Source organism: Cylas formicarius, unplaced genomic scaffold, assembly GCF_029955315.1.
Source record: "Cylas formicarius isolate icCylForm1 unplaced genomic scaffold, icCylForm1.1 PGA_scaffold_2__14_contigs__length_35257938, whole genome shotgun sequence".
Lineage (NCBI taxonomy): Eukaryota > Metazoa > Arthropoda > Insecta > Coleoptera > Brentidae > Cylas > Cylas formicarius.
Window position 1 is genome coordinate 20,726,833 of NW_026844319.1, and position 27,584 is coordinate 20,754,416.

The 27,584-nt window shown below is 37.7% G+C and overlaps 2 protein-coding genes across 10 annotated transcripts in view; one reads left to right on the forward strand and one right to left on the reverse strand.

Moving 5' to 3' along the window:
- Window positions 1–27,584, forward strand: part of LOC132698125 (tRNA dimethylallyltransferase) — a 76,002-nt gene that overhangs the window by 35,045 nt on the left and 13,373 nt on the right. For 4 of the 8 annotated variants that reach the window (XR_009618336.1, XR_009618338.1, XR_009618343.1 and 1 more), the window contains exons 8-9: window positions 60–146; window positions 207–520. The exons of 1 other annotated variant lie outside the window; for it this stretch is intronic. The gene's annotated coding sequence lies outside the window, so the exon portion shown is untranslated. Of the gene's footprint in view, window positions 1–59; window positions 147–206; window positions 521–845; window positions 992–27,584 lie in introns of those variants that run through there. 3 more of the 8 variants (XR_009618339.1, XR_009618340.1, XR_009618337.1) reach the window with 2 other exon arrangements.
- LOC132698124 (N-myc proto-oncogene protein) overlaps window positions 1–27,584 on the reverse strand; it is a 67,391-nt gene that overhangs the window by 14,514 nt on the left and 25,293 nt on the right. The window lies entirely within an intron of this gene.

A 27,584-nucleotide genomic window follows, 5' to 3' on the forward strand; every position in this document is an offset into this window, starting at 1 on the left:
CACATAAAACATCAGCAGTTTTCTTATAAAAAGTATGTACAAACTATTTTTTGTTACAGTTGAAGGCCAGTTATTCCCACCGGAGGGCGTCTCACCCAAAAGAGGATACTCTGGACTTACACTCTCGTGCAAATTTATATCCTGAGGTAATTAGAAAAATTAGAATTTCTATTAATTTTATGGGTTTTATTTTTTGTTGATGACAGGTAGGTGGCGTTTCAATTGTAATTTCCACGTAACCATTTTGATGGCGTTACCAAGCTGACCAGGACAACAACGCGTTAACTTCAATTTAGATGAGCTGATTTTTGTAAATCTTGTAAAAGAGATGCGTTAATTAAATAGTTTCGTTATTGCGCTTTTAAATAATTGACAGAAGGAAGATAATCCGTAACGGAGTAAAATCAGGAAGATGCGTACGTTTGGTCCCTTTTGCTTATCAGTTCGACTTCCTGAGTTTTCGATAGACTTCCGTGTAATCTTATGCAAGCAGGAATATTATGCAGATCTTGAAAATAAACAGGCCTTGTTTGATTTGGGTCTTTAAAGTAGACAACCCTTGATTCCTCTGGTTTAGCAGTGACACTTATCGCATATTCTGTCAACTTCTTACAACTCCTTGCATATCCAGTCTTTAAAGTACAAAGAAGTGGTTGACTATTTCGGTTTAGTCCCGAAAGTTCTTAGTTATTTGATGAACGCCTTGGTGCCAGACCATTATAAAAAGATCGTTGCTCAGATAGTCTCATGTAACAGAAAAACCTTTGACAGGTCTTTAAAATAGACATGTCTAGTGTGGTCGTTTTTTGTAGCTTTTTATTAATGGTCATGTCTTTCGGTTTTAGAGCATAACAGCTTCATCGCCTGAACGTTGTAGCAACTGTGTGGTCGTCTGATGCCACCAACATCCTCCAGTTTCTTCCCCACCGCTGACGTTGAGCTTGGTTATGGCGTACTTGAATTTGCGTTTCGCCTTGGCGTAATTGTCTCGGTAATTTTATAGATTTCCGAACCGGAGGTTGTTCAACTCACGGCGTTAAATAACCGCCGCACACACAGCAATCAGTAACTGCGTAATAAAAACAAAACAAACATCGCCAAACCCGGGCATAGGTATTGTTAAAACGAAGGTAAAAGTCATTAGCGAACGTGGAAACTAAAATATTCCTTCGTTTTCTAACGAAGCACTTTCCCTTTTTGATACTACGATATTAGACGTCTGCCGCTGGTCAACGGCTGCGTCCAAGGAAAAACCGTCACCTTGAATTTTTATAGGCGTGCTCTACCCGAATTTGGTATGTAAATTATTTACATAAGGAACCTCATCGAACCGTCGGTCATTTGTATGTAAATTAAACAGCTGAAAATACATAATGAATGAAGATTACGGAATACCTATACCCGATAAGTTCTTCGGCCATATATGTATAACTGGGGTCTTATCGTGCGAGCGAGGTTATCAAATATTTGAAGTACAAGCCGAGATTCATTCATTAAAACATGTAAAACGTCAACCCGCGTCAAAGGTCGAAGAAATGTTATCTGTGTTTGCTCGGAACCCCAAAGATTAAAAAGGGTCCCCGCTGCCAGGCGGTGCCGCAAAAATTATGTTTTGCGATAAATAACGTCACGAAGTATCAAATAACAATACCAACATTCTCATCGTTGCGAACGAGTTTTATCGACTTCTAAGGCACACATACTACTTCCTGTCTGGATTTGTCCCATTCCGCCAAGGTCGACAGACAAAAATGTCAGCCAACCAAGTAAATAACACGCATAACTTTCTAGCTTCTCGCTGAATATTTATCGCCTATTGGTTTACTGTATTCGTTTTATGAATGCCGGCACAAATTTACGCACTTTTATTGGCGATTTTACAATTCAATCGGAATCTCTGGCGGAAAAAATGTTAATCTGCTTCGGAAGTCAAATTTGGAATGATTGCATTGGTTTTGTATCAGTTTCATGTTTACGTTGTATGATTTATCGTGAATTTGCTTAAAAAATAGTTCCTCTGGGATTTATCCGAATCTTCGACATTAAACGAAAAGCTTGCCACTTCAACAACGCAAGATAGATAGATCAAGCAATATTAAATATATCCTAATAGTTTTTGATGTAAACACTTTATTCTTTACATCTAAGTAACAAAACTAACGCTTTCTAAAATATGTAAATGACTTTTAAATTCATAGGACATGCTCTTAATTTTGCTTGTTGAAAGCAAAACGAGAAAAATCTTCTTTGAATTATTAATCTTTGCAGTACACCCTGATTTATGTTCTGTATTTAGGTTTAGTTTAAATACGATGAATGAATTTATTCGTTAGAGGTAGACTGGGCCTATAAATTCGCGAATTGGCCGATCATCTTTCCTACACAACCTTAAAACGCGTAGACCTGGCGCAAAAAAAAACTTAGTCATAGTCGATAATGAATGGATTATATGCTAACGCAACCCTGCGAAATACAAGAAAAAGGACATGGGAATCGCCGGGATGATTTGTTCGCTTATTGTTGTGTGTCAATGCCCTTTTGTGATGATTAGGCAAAATCGCTCACCCCTCGTAATGATCCGCTTTTAAAAGCTTTTCCGCCGAACTATTTTTCATGGAAATATATAGGTCGACCCGGCGGTGGTTCGTTGGCCGTCCCCGATTAGCATTTTTATTTCCAATTCGACGGGAGGGGGGCAAAAATGCACTCCGAAACTTGTTCGCCTTTTGTGCTTGCGTGGTCCAAGATTATTCACATGAACCTATTTTATTATCATCACCATTCAAATACGCACAAAGACTATATCCGCCTGCCTGGGATTTTGTTTCGAGAACGTGCGGCCGATATGCTATCATTAGAGGGATTCATCTAGGATCGGCCTCCTTTGGACTAGATCGTAGCTAGCTAGTGAGTTATACAAACAAGAATGAAAAAGCACTCTTATTGTTTTACGTGTTTTGTGGGTACATGTTTGCGAAACGTCAGCAATACAGTCAATACCCGACGCAGGAGGAAACCAAAATAAGTGCATATTCAAGTTCTACAACTTGCGGAGCTTTCTATGAACAGTTAAAAGTAAGCCAAATCTCTCGACCATACGTTTCTTCTTCCGATATCGCGGCCAGTTTAAGCTTGTTTATTTGCTTCTGCAGCTCTCCAGGTGTTGATAGCGTACACTGCAAACTGACGAAATACAACCATGAGCTCTAATCCTATTGACAACTTTTGGTTAGTTCCCTTCTTGGTAAAAAGTTTTTCATAGCACTTGTGTCCCAGTTGCTCAGTTCAAGCGATTTATCTGTTTAGCACTGCTAATTTCAAGCATTCATCCGTTTAGCACCATCATCAGGGATCGTGCGTCTTTATTCCATCTTTCCTAGCTGTAAAAGTTCTTTAAAAGAATTGTTCGAGTAAAAGGTTATCCGTGTCGTGATATAAGTTGTTTTTATTCTGAGATTCGATATCGACGTAGTCTGCAATATCTCATCCAATGGGCGCGCACCTGATGCTCGTAAATAGAAGCAGACGCAAGACGCATTGGTATTGAATTACGTAATGCTGGTTTTAAAAGAGACAAGCAACTCACGCACGCACGCATACGTTTCGTAATGTTATCCACCGTCGGACTTCAAGGGGTTTCGCAAGCCGCCCTTCGCAGATTCGCACGGAGCTGCCAGTAACGCGACACCATCAAGCCGTAAACAAACCCATCGTCATAACACCTCCGCAAACAGATCCGCGAAAGGTCTCGACATACGACACCGCGCGATCATATGTTCCGCACATTTTGTGGACAAGAAAAAAGGGCAACAACATCCTCGACGCATTAATCCGTATATATTTTGCCGACGCAAGGGGGGAAAGATATCTTCGGGTGGGCCGAGGTAATTGCGCCAAAGTGTTCTCTCGCGTGGCGGATACGAGGTTAAACTCTTGTTGAGGGTTCTTCAACTCAACGACGCGATAACGTTTGAAACGAGAAAAGTTTGCGAAGCGACGACAAACGAAACCCCCGACATAAACATCGTATATATTTGTCTCGATAAGATACGAACGTCGACGAAAAATGTATGCTGCTTAAAATCCGATAGGAAAAGAAAACAAACCCGATGAATCAGAAAAGACCTCGATCTCTTAATCTAAAAGGGGATGCTTTTGACGCTGTGCGAAGGCCGAGTCATGCAAGAAGTTAATTTTCTTTATTTCAACGTCAAAAAATTGTCAGAGTGGACTAGTTTAAAATCTATTGAGTAACGGAGTTTAGAAATTGCTTCCTGACTTAATCTACCTGTCCGAACTTGAGTATCCTTAGCTTTACGAAATGCTAGACATATATCAACCCCACAACAAACCAAGACCCAAAAAAGCAATGATGAGGAAGTGGAAAATGAAATCCATGCTAATTTGTTTTTTCGATATTCACGGAATTGTCCACCAAGTTTCTAGCTAAAGGTCAAACGGTCAATCGACACTTTTATCTGGACGTTCTTTTGTTAACAAAGTTTCGCTGTAACGCTCAATTATTTGGCCGATACTTGAACTAAAATTTCTCAGCGAGAACCAAGTCTCTTCTCGACCGATGTCGCATGAACGATCTGGAATCGAAGTGCAAAGTTTATGTGAACGTTCCCGGTTTAACAATGGGTTTAAAAACGATCGGGTGGTTTTACTGCCACCGCAAAAGCATTTCAGCGATATACGGCACAGACCGACGGATGAACGAATGAAAAGGCGAGAGGTCTCGAAAAAAAAACGCAGACTAAATTATTATTATTCGCTGACAATGCGGTTTACTCGTAAGAAGAGAAAAAAAAGCGTGGGAAGCACATACGTGTGTTCTTTTACCGTAAGCCCTGCGGTATGCGTTTCGCTTCCGCGGCGATGATGGCTTTTAATTCGGATTTATTTGGCGGATTCCGCTAGTCGATATTTTACTTGAAAAAATAGTTTCGTCCGATAATTTACGCGTACCGCGAGGGGCGGTGAAACGATCTATACGAATCAACCTCGTTTGAGGCTTATTAACATCGAGACGATGTCTATTTTAATTGACGGCGTGCGTGTGTATTTTTTTAATGGTCATCGACTCAAAAATCAGAAACCATTCCCACACATTTTCGACGTTAATCCGTGACCACATTATGCCCGGAGGTAACGAAGTGTCAGAAAGGAAGCGGGCACTACGCGACAGAAATTACAGCATTTTTATTATACATACACGAATTCGTCTAGAAGTGAGGTTGTGTTGAAGAGTGTTGCGAACCACCTGTCGGTAGCTTACAACTTAAATGATAAAAGGGTTTTTGGGACAAATAAATGGTTTTCGCTCAGTAGATTCTACATTAAAACTGCAGATAACTACTTAAAAACACTTTCTTGGATTAGTAGTAGGTTTTTCTTCCATTTTTCAAGCAGATTGCTGTCAAAATCGGCTCCTCCAACACATATCGAACCTAAAACCGTATCAAAACTGCAGATATCAGCTCAAACCATCATTATTTGATCCAAACAGTTACCTTTTGTTGTCAATATGTTTGAAATACTAGTCAAAATTGGCGTGTTCCAGCATTATAGTAATGAAAACCTTTATAAACCATTAGATATCGGTGTAAAACCCCCTTTCTGAGACAAACAGTTGCAAATTTCGATAAGATCCAAGTCAGAATCTGCTGATATCCACTTTAACACCACAGATAATTACTTAAAACCCCACTTTTTTGGATTGATAGTAGGTTTTTCTCCCATTTTTCAAACAGATTCCAGTCAAAAACGGCTCCTCCGACACATATCGAACTTAAAACCGCATCAGAACTGCAGATATCAGCTCAAACTATCGTTTTTTGATCCAAATAGTTACCTTTTGTTGTCAATATGTTTCAAATACTAGTCAAAATTGGCGTCTTGGGGGAAGAACGTCAAGAATTTATAAAATAATTGAATTCAGGAATGTGGTGTTTGATGTCGCGTATTATTATCTGTAGTTCAGACATAAAATTCAAATATGAATCTGAAAGACTAAATAAAACTGTCAAAATATCGACTAGAGACAAGTATCCCTTCAATGATTGAGAGACAAGCCATGGCAAAGACCGGCAAAGGAATTCCTCAAAAGCTCACATCGGCCAAGTGTACGACAGGACTGATAAGCCATAAAAGGAAGGCCATGAGAATGATGTTCATGCACCAAATATTCCAATTATTACAGTTTGTTGCAAATGTTTTCAATTGTACTCGAAACTCAAATCTACACTTCATTAAATTTGTAAACTTGCTATATTATTAATAAACTAATATTCAATGGGGTAGGATAGCAGGACTAAGAGACGCAATTCTGGAAATTGAAAACAGGATTAGCCACAAACGTCGTAGGATCACTTGGATGACAAATAATCAAGTTATCGCGAACGACGGCTTCAAAGACTTAGTGGTCTTTGGAGTGCAAAAAGAATTGTCATTAACCAATAGACATGGAATTATTAGAAGACTCCGCCGAAGACATGGAAAAAAAACTTTTAACATCAATTTATTTGAAAATGTTATTCACATTTTTTCCAAATATTTCCCAGAACACTAATAAAACATTAACTGGGTGTGGGGCATTTCCTATGTCGCACAATATACATTAAGAAGGAACGCTTAATATACAGACCGGATGTCCCCGAAAAAAGTTCAGAAATAATGCGCATGCGGGTACCGCAATATCCTTTTACCGCTTTTTAATTTACGAACCGAACCACTTCTTTTAAATGCGAAGAATTCGCGAGGGGCTGTTAGACGGAAGACAGGATGCCTCACGCGAGATTATTACGCCGCCGGCGTTGTCAGATTTCGCCGAAAATTTCGTGGCACAACTTTTTACCAATGACTGCGAATTATCGTAACGAATGTGGGGAAAACAAACGACATTCGGCAACGTCGCGCCCGACAAGTACCGACTTGTATGGCCTCGGTGGCCGCTTGCTTGGCTGCCTGCGTTTTGCAGCTGCCGCTATGCGGTTGCAGGGTTCTCTGCCGTCTCTCTTTTCTTCGATTCCGTCTGCCCGCGTTTATTTTCTTCTTTTATTATTCGGTGCAGCCGACGTCACATCGGCGCATGCCCCGCACCAACGATCGCCGATAATTAATTATCGACATCTCCGTATAAGCGACAAATCGTCTGATGTCGCTGCCTGGAGGAGGAAAAAATGTGGGTTATGGCGGGCCCGTTCAAAGAACATGAATCAAACAAGGCCAAGTCTGAAGTAATTTTACGTTCTGTTACGCTTGAGTTGGTTGTACAAGCTTAAAGATCTTCGACAGAGTTATCGCAGTAACTATCACCCAAAATGGCGCTGTAATGATTATAGGTTTATTCTCACGGCTGTAAGGAACAAGTTTCAAATCAATAATCATGCGCGATTGGATAAAACCCGATTGGTGTCAAATCAGCATTTTCGAGCTGTCTTCTGATAGTCAGGCCTGTCAGGCATCCGCAGACGAGATAAATAACGGTTTTTTAAACTATGTTGTGGAGGTAATAAGAAAATGACTGAATTTGGAAGAATCTGAAATATCTGAATTCGGATACGGTAGCAGTAGCAGTAGCAGCAAACTAGTAATTTTCAGTTAGTGATTGCAATCAACAACGCGCTGGATCCCATAGAAAATCAGCACAATCAAAGAAAAACTTACTCCCCGTACAGGCGGTTTGAAATATCACCAATCAGAATCATTTTACACCGACGTTTAAAATGTAAAATTTAGGAATCGCGCACTGGCAGGTTAAAAATTTAACTTGATAAGCTTTGCCGATGAGACAAACATTCCAGAATTCGAAAAAATATTTATATGAAGTGTAAAGTGTGTTGATTGTGAGTTAATTAAGCGTGTGAATCCCACAATGATTTTAAACAAAAAAACAATATCAACATGTCTTATAATAGTATATTATGCAACAAGTGGGGTAAACGGCATTTGACTCACGAGTTTATTTGACCCGAGCGGAGCCAGTTTTTAAAAAACGAGTGAGTTAAAAAGTATACCGAACGTCTTTTTGCACTGCAAGAAAATATCAAACAGGCTGAACAAAACGACATCTGACGACAATACCAACTTTGCCTCAAAAATAATCTTTTGAAAAGGCAGTGGCGTACCATTTTTTTCTTCAAAAATAAAAAATAGTACCTTATGCATCCAGTTTGGTAAAACTTCGTGTGAGGCACGAGTTTATTTATTTATATTAGTTTCTGGGTAATTTTCATGTTTGTCAGAATTGCAGTGCAGTAATACCTCCGAAAACATCCGATTGCTCCCAAACCTGTACAGTTAATATCCCTGAAATCTATGCAGTGGCTCGCATCCGTGAGACAAGAAGCTCACGTGGTAAAATGACACTTTCCGAATGTTAGATCGGTGTATAATTAGGTACCTTACAGAAGGGAGCAAAAAAAATCTTTTACATCAAAAAATGTTCTGCAATGATAAAAAATTTAAAAAAAATTCTTGTGTAACGCATTACAATGAAGGGCTATCTAATCGTTTCTGACAAATCATCCTTTAATTTACATAAGTATTATTACTCACTTATTAGTCACTTATAGTGCCATTTAATTATTAAAAATATTATATTAATTATATTGATTAGCTGATTATATTTAATTTGTATTTAGTTTACATTTATATTACGAGGGGGTATTTTTCAAGAAGAAAATATAACCGCGCAACTGCCCAGGAGGAGCGAACTGATTTTTATATGTATCCATAACGTTTCGATGGCAGACCACGTTTCAAATACACCAGAAAACGAATAAGTATCCGTTAACGCGTCTAATTGACCCACCATTCGAGAGCGCAATTAACGACCAATAAAACACAGGTGCTTTATTAGTAAGTTAATTGCTACGGGCGTTAAATGGACAACTACTTACTACTGGAGAGCGACCGCGGCCAGACCGGTATTTTTTTGGGTGGTTACAACACAATGATCCGTCGGTATTTCAAAATGGCTAATTGAAGTGATCGTATAGGTCGTCTTCTTCGGGACGAGTGAAAGGGACCTGTCCCGAACGACGCTGCTTTCCAGCGGATACCGCACCAAATTTCTATACATCGACGAGCCATATAAACCGTTAAATAAATAATAATGGCGTTCGTAACTCCAAAAGGACGATATGCAACAGCTAGCCGCATATTTTACTTGTAAAACCAAATGTAGAATAGAAGATGCCTTGCAGCATTCGAAACCCAAAATAATTTAAAATTAAGAAAATTGAAGACCTGAATTTCATCTAAAATTGAGTGTTTTGCCTCGGGTTGTGCAATTAATCGAGACAACAAATATGACAGTGTTTGCGAAGAAAAAAATTGTCTGTTGCAGCCGTTCCATTTGTCACCAGACCAGAGAATTCTCGATAGTAAACCTCGAAAATCAACCGCGTGCGTATTTATTCTTAGTTTTCAACTGCAACAAGAACTAACAAGTAATTAACCGCCACTAGAAGAAAAAAAAACATAAAAATAAACTTCTCTTATCTGGCAATTCTAGCGAAGTTTTGCGTCCAACGCATATAGAGCGTCCAAAGGGCATGCAGACGACGTCGTTCTATTTTCCATCCGTAAATCAAACAACGGACCGACACGTCGCGGAGTTTATTTTAGTATTTAGACGTACAAATTTAAACGGGTTTTTTAGGCCCCTTTAACGCGAGTTTCTAGGAAGACCTTCCCAGAAGTCATTAGCAGTGGAACGCGCGCGGTGGTCCAAATTAGAAAATAGATGCGCCAATTTTGTAAAAACGAACCGTTTCTACTATCCCAGTTTCCCAAAATCTATTCGAGCGACGAGTCGTGCGGTCTTGCCGAAACCGAATCGGTTCGGACAAACTGCACGGACCAGCATGATTTCGTGTAACTAACCAACCACGGGGTAGAAAAGTTCAGTTTTTAAATTTTTACATTTACCAATAGTAACTATGCTCAAAAAAGTTTATAATCCCTAATGTACATATAAACAAAATAATTGTTCTTGATAAAAAATATAAGTAAAACCATTTTTTCCCAATTGGAATTGGTTACTGATTGTCGCTTAAAATGGACATAACATGGTATCTTATGACTAGAAATTTTGAATTTGAATTTTAGCTTCGAGGAAATTAAAAACGTGTTTTTACTTCCCTAGACTAAACTAGTAGACTAAACAGATTCGTTCCATACGGCCAGTCAATATTAACATCATCATACATTGTACGGTTCTGTGAACAACAGGGCAAAATACTAGTTTTATTGGAATATAATCGAAATAGAAACTCTAAATAAGATTCACTTATAAATCTAAAAATCGTAAAAAGATGGAAAGCCGTTTGGTTAAACAAAAATGTTTATACATTGACATTTCTTGTGATAAATGTTGTAGTCAATATGCAAACTAAAAGTATTAACAACGGAATTATATTTGTCTCTTTGTCTAATCGTTCGACAAGTCCAAATCTCGTTTCTTCTTTTCTCTCGGCAACACTCTTTAAAGACTTTTTTCAGTTATTTTGCATTTGGAAGGAGTATATCGACAATTAAGTGAATTTGAACGAGATGATGAGACATCCTTCCCGGAAATTGAAAACAGGATTGAACAGAATGCTACAACAGTGATGGGACGTTGGTCAAAGTGATCTGTGTACATCGCAATTTCTATGGCACACAGTAGTTTTCCATTATCGAACAAAAAAAAAACGAAATTGGGATTCGCTTCCTGATTGGCCGCATGCCAAGACGATGATGGCGCGCGGTCTGGCATTGGCCCGAGACCGTGACGTAAACACCGTTTCTGTCGATCGGTATAATCCTCCCAAAGACGTGGGCACTTTCTTTTTTCGAATATTTCACAACGATCTATTTTTTTATAATGCCAAGACTAGATATGTTATGTAGGCTATATGTAAAGGAGTTCGTTAACATTGTCAGTGATTGATTTAAAATCTAGATTAAACGGATTTAAAATATCAGACGGTTGGCAGGTGATATTGAAATACAACGTTGGGAGTAGGTGTGCCGACATTTTCGATACCGATTCCAATTAAAATTGTTTAAATAACGTTTTTTTTTCTTTCGCCGTACGCACGCAAATTAACCGCTTGCAAAACCTATTGCGTGAGGTCGGCCGATAAGTAGAAAATTGATCGGTCTGACATTTCGACTACCACCGGATAGGTTACGTTTTTATCTACAATTCCCGTCCATTGTTGTGGTGCTTGTTGGTAAAAAACCGAGGGTTTCGGACCGTATTTCTCTGCGTTCCTTGAACCAAATACAATCGAATTGAAACCAATCCCTTTCGCGTTTAACTGTAACGGGGGAGAAATAGAAGAGAAATTTTTACTGATCTTATGAACGATAAATAAATGCTCATTATATAACCTGTGCTAATTATAAATGCAGGCTTGGATGATTGGCTAATAACAGAACATACCTTTAATTATTATGAAATTCCAAATAAAAAAAAAATAACAAAAATTTAAGAATAACATTATTATTATTATATTATATTATTACGTATGTATTTAGTATATGTACTAACCAGTGTAATATGTAGTGTACTCTTACGCATTTATTAATTTTCGATCGCCTAGACCTTTACAACAGTTTTGAAGTGAACATTTAATGGTACCCTTTTAAATAGAAAAAAAGAAGGAAAAAAAAGGTCTTGATAACGGTGCAACAAAATCTTGCAGTTATTTTTCTTAAATACAGAGAAAATCTGATGGTTCCAGTTCATAGCTCGGCTTTTTTAAAAAGTTTATGATAAAAAACTATGAAGTACTACTGCTAGGTAATATCCGAGCAATAAATGACTGTGATAAATAAAAAAAAAACAAACTTAAAACTCAAATGCTTTAATAGCTTGAAATTCGATTCTTAATTTGTTATTTTGGACGCTGTATGCATCATCTTTTTAGACAATAAAGGAAAATACATAAATAAATAACTTTTTAAACGTTAAGCATTAGATAAAAACCTAGAATATGCGTGTGATGGACGGCTTTCGAAACAAAAAAAAAGTGAGACCCCAGTTCCCTATACCGGAACAAAAGGCGAGAATTGGAATTGGGTCAGTGGTGTCATCCGCGCGTGAGAGAGAGACAAGGAAAATCTCGTCCCGTTGAGAGACCCCCCAATCATTATCTTCCATTGTGCGCGAATCCGGACGTCCACGTGATTACGCCGCCATAACAAAAAGCGTATTATTACCCGCGTTGTCGACAATGTTGTCAACAATTAAGTTCTTTTTACGAATCCTTGGCCCACAATGAATCAAAAAGCCGTACCGGTTCTCGCGACCTTTGACGTTTCGGATTAAACAGATCGGGTCGCGGCGGCGGCGACGACGACGGCGGCGGCAATTGCGCTATAAAAAAAAATCGCGGATAGGAGGCTCTCTCGCCTAAATTCGAGAACCTGGGGGCCCCCGTATCAACCTTGAATAGTTCGATGCCGTCTCCCGAGGATTTTAACACCGGCTTCGATTAGTATTCAAGGCGAGTACATCTGGCCTTTTTCGTTGCGCGCAAAAAAAAAGTGCGAGTTTGAACTTGAACTAGAGATAGGTGGTTATTTAGATTTTGTCACCGACGCGACACGCACAAAGAACCCGCGTCACCGAAAAGGGCTGCTGTCTTACGTTTAGTGGATAGGAAATTACAAAACCGACGGGGACCGAAAGCAGCAAATTTGTTTTCCTTTTTTCTACACCTTACTCTAAAACACTCTGTTGTGCACTGAACAAGTGTGCACCATGTTTGATAAACTACATATTATTCACGATTGTTTATGTTTAATAAACGAATGTGAATGAATGCATGAATAAGTTTGACCAGAATTGGGAAATACTAGCAAGTATTGAGCCCCTCAGCCTCCGCTCTCGTACAAAGTTCTTTATTCTTCAACGGGGTAACTACAGTATTAGATTCTCAAGCTTCAGGGTCAAGGGTTTCAACCCCCCAGTTTCGAGTACCTGAATCTTTGTACTGCCGGATATCTGCAGAGTACCTGGCGTTTCTTTATCTTCGCAGCATAACCGGCACTCGCCATCCTTGGTGCCATCCTGTGCATATGAAATTTCAGTCTAAGTGTCTGGTCTACATCGTTAAAAGAATCTGTTAATAGCGTCTTCAGTCGTGCGTTTCTTGATGGGACATTATATCTGCCTTCGAATGGGCCAACCCTGGTAATCACTGCAAGTATGCGCTAGTTTAAATTGATATTTTTCGTTAACTGGCCTGGTAGAGTTCTCCGAACGATATACAGTTTTTACGACATAAATCGGTATTTAACTATGGCAAACTTTTATGAAGGTCTAACAGCAGGCCTACCCCGCTGGGCTTTCTATTGCCCTCAATAAATAGATTCGCAATTCCACAATGACGTGCGATGAAAGCTGACGGATTTATGTAGAGTTTCGATTATTAGTCCATGCAGTCAAAAATATTTACTATAAATATAAAATGGCACAGTGAATGCAACAGTAAGTTGGTAATTACTAATTAATACTAATTACCACTAGCGCTAAATATTACTAATACTAAACACAAGACGGAATCGAAATAACTTCAAAGGTTCGACGGGTACGAAAATACTGTTTCATAAAACTGACAGCATACTCTGATTTCACCAACCTCTACAAATCAACCAACAGCAAACTGGGAAAAATTCCATTATAAATCAGTTATAAGGTTTTGTATTGCTTTCCTAGGAAAATATTTTAAAGTCACTATGTTAAACACTTAAAGTGGAAATCACTTTAAGTTTTGTAATGTGCTTTTATTATTGGAGAGGTTGATCTATCGATCTATCTATTGGGCAAATTCAGCTTTAAATCGAGCAACCTCAATTAGGAAGATTTATAAAAAGCACAGTAATATGAATTAATATAACAGTTTAATCAAAAAAAATTGCTCTACTCTTAAAATACAACGCACTGTTATTTACAACAAGCGGGTCTTAAACTCATTCCGAAATCAAAACCATAAAAGGTTGTAAAAACGGCATATCGTTTGGAGAACTATATCCCTGTCAGTATTACCTTAATACCTTCATGGAACAAGGGACGCAAACGAAACTGTCTGCTTCTCCTACGTACGTATAAACAAACTAATGCAATTTATTCGGTTGCTGATGAAAAGTTCACAAAAAACATGATACCAAATTTGGTGGTTAATTTTGATTAGGTATGTTTTGGTGTGTGTCTTTGTTCTGGTTGGTTTTTCGTTTTTGCACATCTTTTATTGAAAAGTTAATAATAGTTGATCCAATCCGAATCGATTAGATTAGTTAGAAAGATTAGTTTTGGCGGTAAAAAACTATCCAGTTCAAGGGGAAAAATAATGATTGTCAACAAGCGTCGCCATATAATTTAATCGAAATAAATCGGGCGTATCTGTTATGACGTAAGTCAGTTTCCTCGAGGATTTCCGGACGCGACGTCGCGTCGGTCGGCCAAATTTTCATCTCGAAACTCATTCGCGTTCTCTCGGTCTCCGCTACCGCCGTCATCGCCGCCGCCGCCGCCGCCGCCACCTCACCGTTCTGCCGGCCAGACTAGAACGATTAGGCTGTTGACCTGGAATGCGCGAAGGTCAACTTGCCGGTCCGCGGACGGACCGTTCTCCACGGCGATGTTGCCGTACGTTCGCTAGACCGTGCGAGATATTACGTAAGCACCCGGGTATCCCTCCCCGGTATAACGCGCGAATATCGAATTAAAACGGAAACCGTCTCGCGCCGATACGAGAATTTAATTTTAGTCTTCCATCAGGAAAAACGCGAAAACTCGGCAACGTAGGGACGACGCGGGCACATGAATGGAGAACAGAGAACCAGACGCGGTGCCCGCGGTAAAATAATTTGTTAAGCCGACTGCTGGTCAAATTTGCCGTATCTTTATGCGGCGACAATTGATTCGGCCTCCGGAGACACAGTTTAAAAAAAAAACAACGAAAATTTCGTTCCTAAAACAGCATTTCGAGAAATATTTGAAATCAAAAGCAATAAATCGATTCATACTTCTTAATTAATGCGGAGTATATTAAGTTGTGCCTCTCTTGTTTGGATATTTTTCAATTAGGGCTAACGATGTTGAGATGTCCTTTCGAAAATTTAGGCGGCGGGACTTTAAGGAGCAGCGTGATCGCGAAGGCGAGGATTTAGCGCCCTTAGTAACCCCGATCCGACACAACCATCTGATATTTTCGGAAGGCAGCTCTTAGCTAAATAGAATCAGGAATAGTTTTCGTTGAGTCACGTTTTTGTGTGTGATGTCGCGATGATCGTAGAAGTGACAAAGATCCCCATGACAGTTGGCAACTTGGCAACACAAATATGAATGGTCAATCCCAACGCGTTGCAAGATCCAAATTTCGAGAAAATCAAGGACAGACCACATACCTCTATTAGTTATTAGGAACTTTCTCTGGAAAGCTAATGTAACCAAGCAAGATCAGCAGACTGGCATATAGATAGGGATGCTAACGATACTTCGAAGGTATCAATACTATTGTAGCAGTATCAATAGGGAAGATTATCCAACCACTCCCATCTATCGGATATTAAAGTGATCATTTATTACATATTTTTTTTTGTTTGGGATCTAAACAACGAAGTCAATCGTTGCTTAGAGGTATTAATTATTGCTTAAATTAATGTATAAATTATTAATATCGATACCTTATGGTATCGATATTTTATAAGGAAACATCGGTCGCAATTGACACCAGAAAACAAATATCGATTTCGTATAGGTATCGATAGTTTTCACTATTTTAACATCCGCGTACTGATGGGTAGAAGACTGTGAAAGCTACATGTCACGGGGTAAGTTGATCCTGGGAGAACCTACCACAGGCAGATACCGATCATGCGATTCCAAAATTTACCAATGGGTAAGAAGTTTGTAGCAAACAGGTAATTTTATGTCGATACTGTTTTTAAAGACTTTCGAATGCAAACGACGACAGAATAAGAGAAACAGAAGGGGGAGAGAGAGGATATATTTAAACCACCTGTTACCAATGCCGTAAGGGCGATTGCTTCGATATTTACTCGACCCGGTAATTTGCACGCTCCCATTATCCCATCCCCGTGCCTACGCGCGTCGACAGAAATTGATGTCAAACGTCAATCGTCGCGGCGACGACGTAAGTGGAGCGGCCACGCTCCTCGACGTAGGCGAAATCCATTGATCCCGTCGAACGAGAGACGCCCATACGATGCCCGATAATTCAGTCGCGTTGACAGATTTCTTAAAATCGACCGGACAATGCCTGCTAGACGAAACCTCGTAGGCGGGACTACACGTTTTGATAATTAGTGCTTAATACCTAAGTGATGGTTCGTCCGTAGAAACGTCGGGGCACAAATCGATCGAGAAATTTAATTTGGACGAAAGCCGAATTGCACAATCCGCTGCTTTTGGTAAATATTCAGCGGACCTCGGCTTTCGTTTCGTTATGGCGTTAGACCGTTCGAATCTATAAATCAAAAATCATGCGTAGAGATTCCTTCCGCGGCGGATTGTTTCACTGGCGCTTCCCGCATATTCGCGGCGCGCTACTGACTTTGTGTGTGTTTGGGTTTGAAACCGAGGCCAAACGCGAAAAAAATGCGACGGGTACGTTTACCTCGCTATTTCGGCGACGACGGTTGTTGCGGCGAAAAAAAGCTAACCAAATTGTCGAAGACAAACCTTGTATCGAAATTCCCCGTTTAGCGTTTTGTTATCTGGCGATTAGGCGACTGTTTCCCTCCGGTTTGGGTTTCCGGTGCGGTTCCAGGCCGAATTTCCCAGGCTCGGGTCCCAAGCAAACATTAAATCATCATACGTCGATCTTTAATAAACGTTTTTACTTTTAACTCGTCAACAACTGGTCAAAATTTAAACATATGATTGAGAAAAAATTAAGAAAATGAACTTTTTTGGCATAATTTTCTTACCACTCTAGATATTTTTATGAAATATTATACACATCTACTAATCACACCTAAGAGAAACATAATATAGGATACTGCTTTTTCTGAAAATTAAAAATATGTTTCCAATCTTCATTCATGTCACATTTTTCCTATCGTTGAAATACTGAAGAGTAAATTGTGGAAGTCGTTTTCTTCGGCACCTCAAACGTCGACGAAACTAAACAACCACAAATGCAACAAAAGAGAAGTCACAGTAATTGGTCACGGCAATTACGCCGTTCGTCTTGTAAGTTCACTTAAAAAAGGCGGATATCGCTTGCTTTTTGGCACTAATTAGACATTTTGGTTGCTCTCATGTGCCTACTTAAGATTCCGTAAATCGTCTGATAAGTGTAATTATTACGTTCGGGATGTATTTAGCTTCACATCCAACACGATTGTGTACACGGGAACATAAATAGGAACATGCCTTTAGCAAAAAAAAAAAAGATTTCGCAAAAAACTGATTCGTTCGAATGTTTTTTGTACTGGTAACTAAACTAAAGGCTCAAAAATGTGGGAAAATTAAACATTGCATAAGATTTTTATCTGAAATTGAAAAAAAAACACTCTGGTTTTGACTCACTAAGGATGAAATTTTTGTAGCGACCACTTTTTAAAGGCACATTACACCTTCTTTTGACTTGTATTTTGGGGCTGACTAGTATCCTACGCATTTAATTAAATATTAAAAAAAAAACAATCTTTCTCGTTTCAAGTCTTTAAATCAAATTCACGCTAATTTTACTTTAAGACTTTTAATAGTTTGTAACGTACGTTTGAAAAAAATATCGTATATCTGCTACGAAAATAAATATTTTTTATATTGAAAAGATATAAGATATTTTTTAACGACCGCTCATAATGGCTGACATAACGGCAAACAATTTATAGACTTGCTCACGCCGCGTTGTACCGGACGCCCTTCTAATATAAACCAAAAATATTCGAATTCCTATATCTGAATAACGCTGAATTATGTATAATAATCAAACGCCCGGTAAAAGCAACGGTATTTTTTACGCCAGCGTAATACTACACATTTTGCAAATCCCTCAATGACCACGTAGACGCGAGCGCACGCGCCTGCATTAGCGACCAGTCAATGCGAAAGAATGCAATTCGCGCAGAACGTAATTCGTCATTCAATTATTCATCGGCCACGGAACGACAGGTCCAATTAATTCGCTCGTTAGACGTATTAACGCGCGGACAAAACATTCAATTTGATCTCCGCTTGAAAAAAAACTTTGGTGCACCGTTCACGGGCGACCTACTGCGGAAAATGTCACTAGGTCCGAGGTCGCGATTCTCTTTAGAAAAATCAATCGTATTTTTGTCGCGAAGATAATCGGAGGTTATGACTCGCGATTTAAATAAATATATATATATATATATATATATATATATATATATATATATATATATATATATATATATATATATATATATATATATATATATATATATATATATATATATATATATATATATATATATATATATATATATTATATATAACGTAGACGGAAAATGGCACAGGTCTTCAAAATTAAACTTTTAGAGAGATGTTTTTATTTTGAAAACTGATTGATTGTATATAATTTTGGTCGTCTGATTTCAAAAATTCTAGGTATTTATTTGTAAAACTTAAGGTTTTTTTGCAAATGTTAAAGGAAAACAAATCGATATTTCCAAAATAATTCATTTTTTTATTCGGTAAAAAAGTAGAATCTTAGTTAAAAAAAAAACTGTAGTTAGATTTCTTGGAAATGCACCGAATGTGCAACAGGAATCGAGGCCAGTTCATCACCATTGTGCAATAAAAATGCCTTTTAAACTACGCTTACTTTAGTCAATAAACAGGCACCATTTTTCTTTTACATACGACACATTTCCCAATTTTGAAAAATCAGGAATATTGCAACAATACACTAGGCGGTCCTTCCTGAGTGACGCCTGGTGCCTGTAAATGCTTGTCACGAAGTCTGGGCGCAAACAATTCTGATGCATCCTTTGAAAGGTGCAAATCTCTAATTAAATCACTTAATTTGCTCTAGTTAAACACTTCGGTCTCTCTAAAATCTGCTAGAATTAGAACTAGAACACTAGAAATACGCAACAACGAAGACAACAGTCGCGAACACAGTGACAACGCTGCATTGAAGCTTCTGCGCCAACTCTGATGCTATGCAGAGAAATCTAATACTAAAATCTTAAAATCAATTCACTTAAAAATCATCCCTAACATCCCTAAATTTTTAAGATATAGAGCGCTATAAAAAAAAGGACGTGACAGAGCAAAAATGTGGCGTTTTTTGGAAAACGGCCCCTAAAAATATACAAATAAGCAAACATCAAAAAACTTGTTTAATCTATAAGGAGGGACGCTCTGTACTCAAATACCAATGAAAAAAATTTGAATACTTTACGTCAAACTCGTATCTAACAAAGCACAAAGGAAAATGAACGAATGATTTCAAAAACAAAGAGCCAAAAGGCAGGTCCATGGGATATGCCACGTAAAATTTCGACTTTACGGCTGTCTTTTGTACCTACGACGTAAAGGGTGTTTGTTCAAGTCACCTAATTTTTAATGAAAAAATAAAAATTATAGAACTAGATAATTTGTAATGTAAACTGAGGGGCAATATGTTGTGCCATGGGCAGTTAATTACGAAATTTTATTTCGATTTTAATTATCCACTTGCCATACTAAATAAAATAGTTTCATCTAGTAAATTAACTAGATGTTTGATATATTTTTTAAGTGTTTCACCTCTGTGACTATCTAATTTCGCACAAAAAATAAAATTTGTTTTTTCAAAAAATTATTTTTTTGCGATCGTGTATGCCTTTTCAAATTGAGCAGCAGAAGAAAACTGACTAGGACGATGGATTCTACGATTGAGATGAGTTTTCACCTTTTCGATAAGTTTACGCATAATTGAACTACAAAGGGTGCCTAAAAATGCAAATGTCACCTTTCGTTTAATGAAAAAGTGGTCTTCGGTCGCAAAAGTCTCAACACGCTTGCTTTAGTAATAAAAAAAAACGTAAAAATGGGACGCACTTTATATACTACTCAAGACTATGACAATAAATGATATGATGATAATAATCTAACATTAACGGTGACATACAACATCAACGGCCCGAGGTGCGATCCCTGTGGCATACCAGACGCGATTTCGATTTCGCACGACAAACGTTCTTCGTCGTCACGATAAAATTACCGCAAACGCGATACCGCATGCGCGCTCGGCGATGCGAACGTATATCGCGTGACTCACGACCGGGAAGCAAAAATGTATTTTCGGGAATATTCCTCGTCGCCAGATACGTAAAATAAAACGATCAAGCTGAAACGAAACGCCGTTCTCGTTCCAAAAAAAAAAAACGGACGGATCCTTCTCTCTATTCTAGAGACGAGGTCCGCGCTGCGAGATAAAATTGGGTTATGCTATTTTTGATTATGTGGCGCGCGTGAGTTACGTTTTCCTATTAAGAAAAGGTAATTTCTCGAACGATTAGGTATTGCGGTCGACGGACGACAAATTGTCCAATTAAAATTGAACGGCGCTGACGTCGAGAGTCTCGATTTAAATTAATTCAGTTTTACTTATCAAATTTCGTGTCACGGGACGCGGGCAAAACAAATCGATGGAGACATTAAAAGAAAAAAACTTTCTTTCAAATACTTTTTACAAAACTCCTAGATTCCTCCTGCATCGGTTTTTGCTGAGTCGAAACAGTTTCAGTCAAGCTCTGAAGAAGCCAACAGGATGATTGGCGAAACGTCAGCAAGTTCGACTCAGCTAAAACCGACGCAGGAGGAATCCAGAAGTTTTGTAAAAAGTATCTAAGCATTCAATTATTAAATTACATTAATAAATTATAAATACGAAAGTCGCCAACACCCGGAATTTCCCGTAAACAAAAGAATGTCATTTTTTGCGTTAACTTAAGATCTCTTTTTTAATGGAAATCTTTACTATGGAAAAATCACTGTCGTGGTTTATTTGTGTTTATGACACCATATAATAATTATCGGCTATCGAATCTGAAATTCAGACTTTTCTGCAAGGCAATTTGTTTCAGTCCTTCCGATTATGTTGATTATGTAAATAATTTGCCCAGCCGTTAAGTTTCAAGGAAAAAATAACAATAGTTTAGTTAGCGAACACATGTCCGAAAATGTCTCCTTCACAAGATACGAATACGATTTTAGATACGTCAATCTAATTTATATTAACTAAAACCTTTGATTGGGTCATAATTCACAATACTTTCACTTCATAGCTGAAACACTTCTGTTCCCTAAGATAGAACGTGAAACAGCTCCAAATCCAGTACCTTTTTTTACTTTATCTAGAGTATTTCAAAGGAATCATTTTTAAATTAGCGGGCAATAATTAACAACCCCTACCAGCCCTCAGCGTCGCACATGAACAAATCAAAATTTTGTCAGTAGTAACGTTATAACCCAATTGATTAATTTGTGGTCTAAATTTTTTGACAGAGTATTTTCGTGAGCCAAACTAACATTATTTTTTAATACTCTATTTTCCCTAGAAATTTGAGGAACCTTTTTTTGAAACATTGAACATCACAGCGCTTCCTAATAAAAAATTTCGCGTCTGAGTGATCGATCACACAATCAAAGCGTGAAAGCACTTAAAAATTCGCGGGATATTCAAGTATGTTACCGCAAGTGTTTTCCTGCATATTATCCAATGACGACAGATAATTTTCGCACGCGGTGGCGTTTTAAAAATTTCTTTCAATAACATTCGCACTTGACATTTAACAAGAAACGGAAGGTCGTTTGGAAAATTTTATATTAATACGTTCCAAAGCATAAAAAAATATATTATAGGCATATTTATCGCAAATTGCAAGGCCGTTCGCGGTCTGAGAATGAAAACTGCCACGCGCGATGCAAATTTCCCTCACCCAATGCGCCGTTGTCAATACAGAGCGAACCAGAATGTGATAAACCCGAGAAAGACGACGGAAACCAAAAAATGGAGGTCTCCCGAGTTGCTTCGAAGAACGCGTTCCATTTTTTCTTTCCTCCGAAACCCCTACAGACAAGACCGATAAGAATTATAAAAATATATATTTAGCACATCTGTATATAAAACTGGTATGATGAAAAAAAGCTTAATTTAAACGCCCCGCATATTGGGAAATATATGATTATATTTAATATCATGCTGAAGCGAAAAACCTGGCACACTCTGTACATCAAAAACCAACCGTACTAGGGCGCGATTATGTACCCTTTGGCAATAATGTCCGCTCGTTAAGCGGTTTAACAAGCTGCCGATAGATGGAGATAACGATCGACTACAGTCTGAATCGTTAATAAGTACCATATCACTCACGCATAGCGTCCAGACACATACATTAATCGCGAAAAATAAAAATTGGCTCCCAGTTACGGCGAGGATTGTCAGATTATCAGCGTTTCATAAAATGAACAAAATTTTAAAACCGAAAACGTACTATATAGTTATTTATTATGTGATAATTATTATGAAAATAAACATTATTTCACCATTTCTTTTTTACGGACATTTTAAATATATTCTAATCGAATAGGACTCCTATGGACCGCTAGAAGTAAGACGAGATTTAAAATTAAAGATGTAAAGTTGTTGATCGACCAACCCATTATGGAAGTGACTCCAGAGAATTGCATTATGTTAACATTTATTTATTAATTTATTGATGATATAATTATTCCGATAATAGTTTCAGCAAATTCTAACAAAAACTCCTAATATTCATTAAAAAAAAAAGAAACAAAAAAGGACAGCTGGATTATGTTATCAAAAAAGAAGAAAAAATGGATGTTATCTTGCTAAAGTAAACCTTTTGAGAAAAATATATCAAGTCAGTTTGTCAAATGGAGGAATAAATATAACGAATTTTCGGATATTTCATTATTGGGGATAGTTTTATATCTTGTGAAGCTTAAGCGGCTCTGTAATGGTTTGTATTGGTTAGTATTTGGAACAACTTCAGATTTTTTTGAGATTGCGGAATAAATATAACGAATTTTGAAATATTTCATTATTGAGGGTAGTCTTATATCTTTCGGACGTTTTTAAGGTGGTTGACCAATATATCTTTTTGAAGCTCTCCTATGTGGCTCATCAATGGGACATTTGTTGCGATTACGAAATAAATCTGTCGAATTTTTGGAATTTTCATTATTGGGGGTAGTTTCCTATCTTCCTGACCGTTTCAAGTCAGAACAACGCATAATTTTGAGGCTTAAGTGTTTAATGGTTTGATTTAGTATTTGGGACTACTTCAAATTTTTTTGAGATTGCGAAATAAATATTAGGAATATTCGGATATTTCATTATTAGGGATAGTTTTATAACTTCACGAAGGTTTTAAGCTGGTAGAGCAATACATCATTTTGAAACCTTAATGGTTTGATTTCGTATTTGGGACAACTTATTATTTGTAAATTCTACAGGGTGCTCGGTCATGTTTTGACATAGACCCAGTAATTTCATTGTGGGTTTTACATTTCACAGACGAGTCGGGCGGTTCGGAATAAACCCCACAACTTTTATTTTACCATAATAAAGCATGTAGGTGGGTGTCGAAATACGACTGGACAACCTTATACAGTTTTAATATCCACAATTATTAAATTTCATGATTTTTACCACGCATGCACACGCCTTTCTTACATTTATTTATGGTCCTTACTATTAAATGGAAAAGAACAAAAACTTCCGAGTCAAACCATTGAATTTAAATAAATTATATTACGAGTCGCCCGCTGAACTTTTCGCGTTCCGCGATATTTAGAAGTGGATCGATAAACACCTCGCACACCTAACTCGTTATTTATGATTTGCAAATAAATAGACATTATTATTCTTATTATTGTTCTGTTTTCCGAAAAGGTGCGGTGGCGGATATAAAACGCGAAAACTTAAAACCCCCCGCGCCACCCGTTACCAATAAAAATTCCGGAGACGTGAATAATAGATTTTCGCGCCCGCGCTTGGTCGAAAAAAAAAGACGTTAACAAGATTAAATATGCGGCGACGATTAAAGGACGTTACAAGCCGTTCGCAATTACTCTGAATCACCCGGTTATAAATAACAATTTCCAAGGAAGCGACGGCCTCACGGCGACGAAGAAAGACGGGACGGGAGATTGGATATTCTCACGCCACGACGCGATGTCAAACAATCGATACGCCAAGAACTTATCTAAGTTGATTGGCTTCGGATGAGCGTTGCGGACGCCGAAACTGGGTTAAATTGCCTCCACGGTTGACAATTTTTTCCTTCCCGCCGATCGCGCGTCTTTAATAACCGCGCCGAGGCTTAAGACTCCCTCGATTTCACTCAAAACTATAATTTTTGAAGATTTGGATTACGCCACTGTCTTGAAGAAAGACCAAATTATATAAGAAATTATAAGTCAAAAATCTTATACAACCTAAAAATATTAAGGAATTTTGGGTAGGGTTGTTGAATTGACAGGGCAATTTTTTTTTGCGTCAATTGACCCAAATAATTTTAGAAATACAATGAAATTTATCTTTATACTGTGCGTTAAGTCGCCGTGGCGTCGTTCTAAATGGAGTCGATATTTTTATTGTATTAAGTATCATATTCGGGTATAGTTCTCCAAACAACTACCGTTTTTACGACTTAATCCGGTATTTAATTTTGGTAAATTTTTACGAAGGCCTAAGCGCAGACCTACCTTGCATGGGTTTCTCTTTGTAACCTTCAATAGATTCGCGATTAATAACGTTCCAGAACCGTACTTCGGTACTTCGTGCATACAACAAATACTGAAAACTGACGGATTTGTGTAGAGTTTCATCGGTGAGATTTCTCGAACGAACCACAACTTCGTAATACTTGGGATATGGACAATAATAATTCGTCAAGGACCCGTCTTTCGTCCTTTTAAAGAAAAAGAGTAAGCAGCACGGCTTTCCACGTGACCCATGTATTTTACGTCTTTTTCGTCAAACCGTCTAATACCGAATGCCCGTGGTCAACCGTCACTACTTTTTGTCGGTACGCATAAAAACTAGTCCCGGACTCCAGGAACCATCGCACCACCGATTTCCACTCACGTCCGTTAAAAGAAATCATGTAAAAATAGCCTTCTACGATTGCATGCAGAAAACCAAATTAAAGGATATGATAATTTAACTGCATAAGAATGAAGTAAATCAATTATCTACATAAAATTGTGTATTGCTTTCCTAGGAAAATATTTTAGAGTCATTATTTTAAACTCTTAAATTGGAAATGTAGATCAACCTAGCTAATGGGCAAATTCCGCTTGAAATCGAGCTACTTCAAGTAAGGACTATTTTAGGAAGATTTACAAAAAGCACAGCGCAGTTTTTGTCGGCTAACACCTTGTGGTATACGTGCTGAAAAGAGCGGTCTCTTCTGCTTTACTACAGGTGGGTTTTACACTCATTCCGTCAAACCATAAAAGGTTTTAAAAACGGTATATCGTTACGAGAACTCTATTCCTTGAAGAGGGTTATAGGTCAATTGAAACGCATAATAATTTATTATATAAAATACAGGTTATTATCAAATAATAATAGATAACACTCTACAATTGCAACATTTTGATCGAATTTGACTAGTCAATTAAGAAGTGATCAATTGACCAACCTCAACATTAGTTTTGGGATGGGTTTCCCCAAAAAATCAATGTTGTACAAAAACTAAAACTGAGAGCACCGAAACAATCTTCTCGGTAATGTTGGACAACTAATCTATATAAAATGAAATAGTACCTAATTAAAAACTATCCTCCTAATATTTTGGTCAATAACACAACGCAAACTACCCTAAAATATAATAAAATTCCAATACGAAAATTGCTCTGCATTGTACAAAATAGGTTACCAAAAAATACCGTGTCTGCAAACAAAACTGATAGAACAGAAAAGAAATTGAGTTAATATACTTAAAACGTAAATCTAATTTAACGGGCCTAGCGGAACATGTTCCGGAAACCTTTCGTGAATTTAATTTTGATTAAGGTTTTTCGCTGAATTTAATTTTTGTTGCCTTCAATTTCTCTTTGTCGCATTAATTATTACTATTATTATTATTTCTTTACATATTTGATTAATTAAGATCGCAAACGAATAGCAAAAAAACATCAGTTTTTTTTAATATGCATGCCAATCCTTTAGTTTTCGCTAGCACGGTTTTCTCCGATTGTTAATGCCATGTTTACATTATTTGTATTAACGGAGGCGAGACCAAATCAAAAGGAAGCCGCTTTGGGATGGTGCCTGGAGTCGGCGACAAATTTTTGCGTACCGACGAAAGATTAAAAGTAGGTCACGACGCTTGACCAAGGGCATTAGGGATTAGACGGTTAGACGAAAAGATACGTAAAAGACGTGGGCAGAAAGAGTAAGCGGTACTTACTCTTTTTCTTTAAAAAATTAAAATTGTTATTTATTGTCCATATACCAAGCAACGACGTAGGTGCAGTTCAAATAAGAGAAAATATAGTTTTGTTTAATTTGCCACAGCGTCGGAGTGTATTTACTCATCCCCTCAGACTAATGATCAACGAACCTACTTACATTTACATTATTTTATTGTTTTGGTTAACTTTTCTATTTAATATAACGTTAAACATTTGTTCACTTAAGAACACCGTTTTGATGTCAATTTAAAACTGACAATTAAACTATGGAGTAAAAGAATAAAGGTTTTCTAAATAAAGATGGTCGCGCGGATCATTATAAAGTGGTTCATCATTAAAAACATCTCGGCAAAAGTTAACGTGTTAAGTGAACGTAACGTCAGAAACTAATAGAAAAACAACAAACAAAACACAATAACGTAACATAAATTACGTGGTAACTCGTTAATAACCAATGAATGTTAAAAGGGGTGATCGATGCATTCTTGGGCGGCATCAGTCGAAAGCACACATATATATATATATGGGTCGCGGGTGACGTAACGCCGACCCGATGGCTCCGCCGACTTCGGATGAATGGACGTGAGTTCGAAACGTGTACCCACATAATACGGTTCGGTCGTCACCGATGCCGCAGATTCCCTGCTGACCTTTGACGTTCTGCTGTTTTAAAAACGCCATATTCGGCAACCAAACAATTTACTGATCTCGCTCCCTAGAGTGGTGAATGAATCTATTATCGTATGTGTTTGTTTTTGATTCCATTAGGCATACTAGATGTTTGCCATATGTAGATAATATGAAAAGATACTTTATTTCAGAAACTGTAATAACTATTAAAAATACTAAAAGAAGAAAGTTGCTCGTACTTTGTACTTGTACTTATACTTTCAAAATATTTAAAAATTACGTTAGCAGGGAGATATAATGAACATTTTGTTTTAAAATAAATAAATAAATACAGTGTGATAAAAAACTAACATTTAGTGAAGAAAACTTTTCTTTTTAAACAGAAAGACTCCATTTATATCGTATTCCCTATTTCAGAATGTTGTATGAAAAAAGTATAGAAATGGAAACGGATTGGAATGGAAATAGGAACTTAACGATTTTTGTAATTTAAACATTTAATATTTTTGACCAC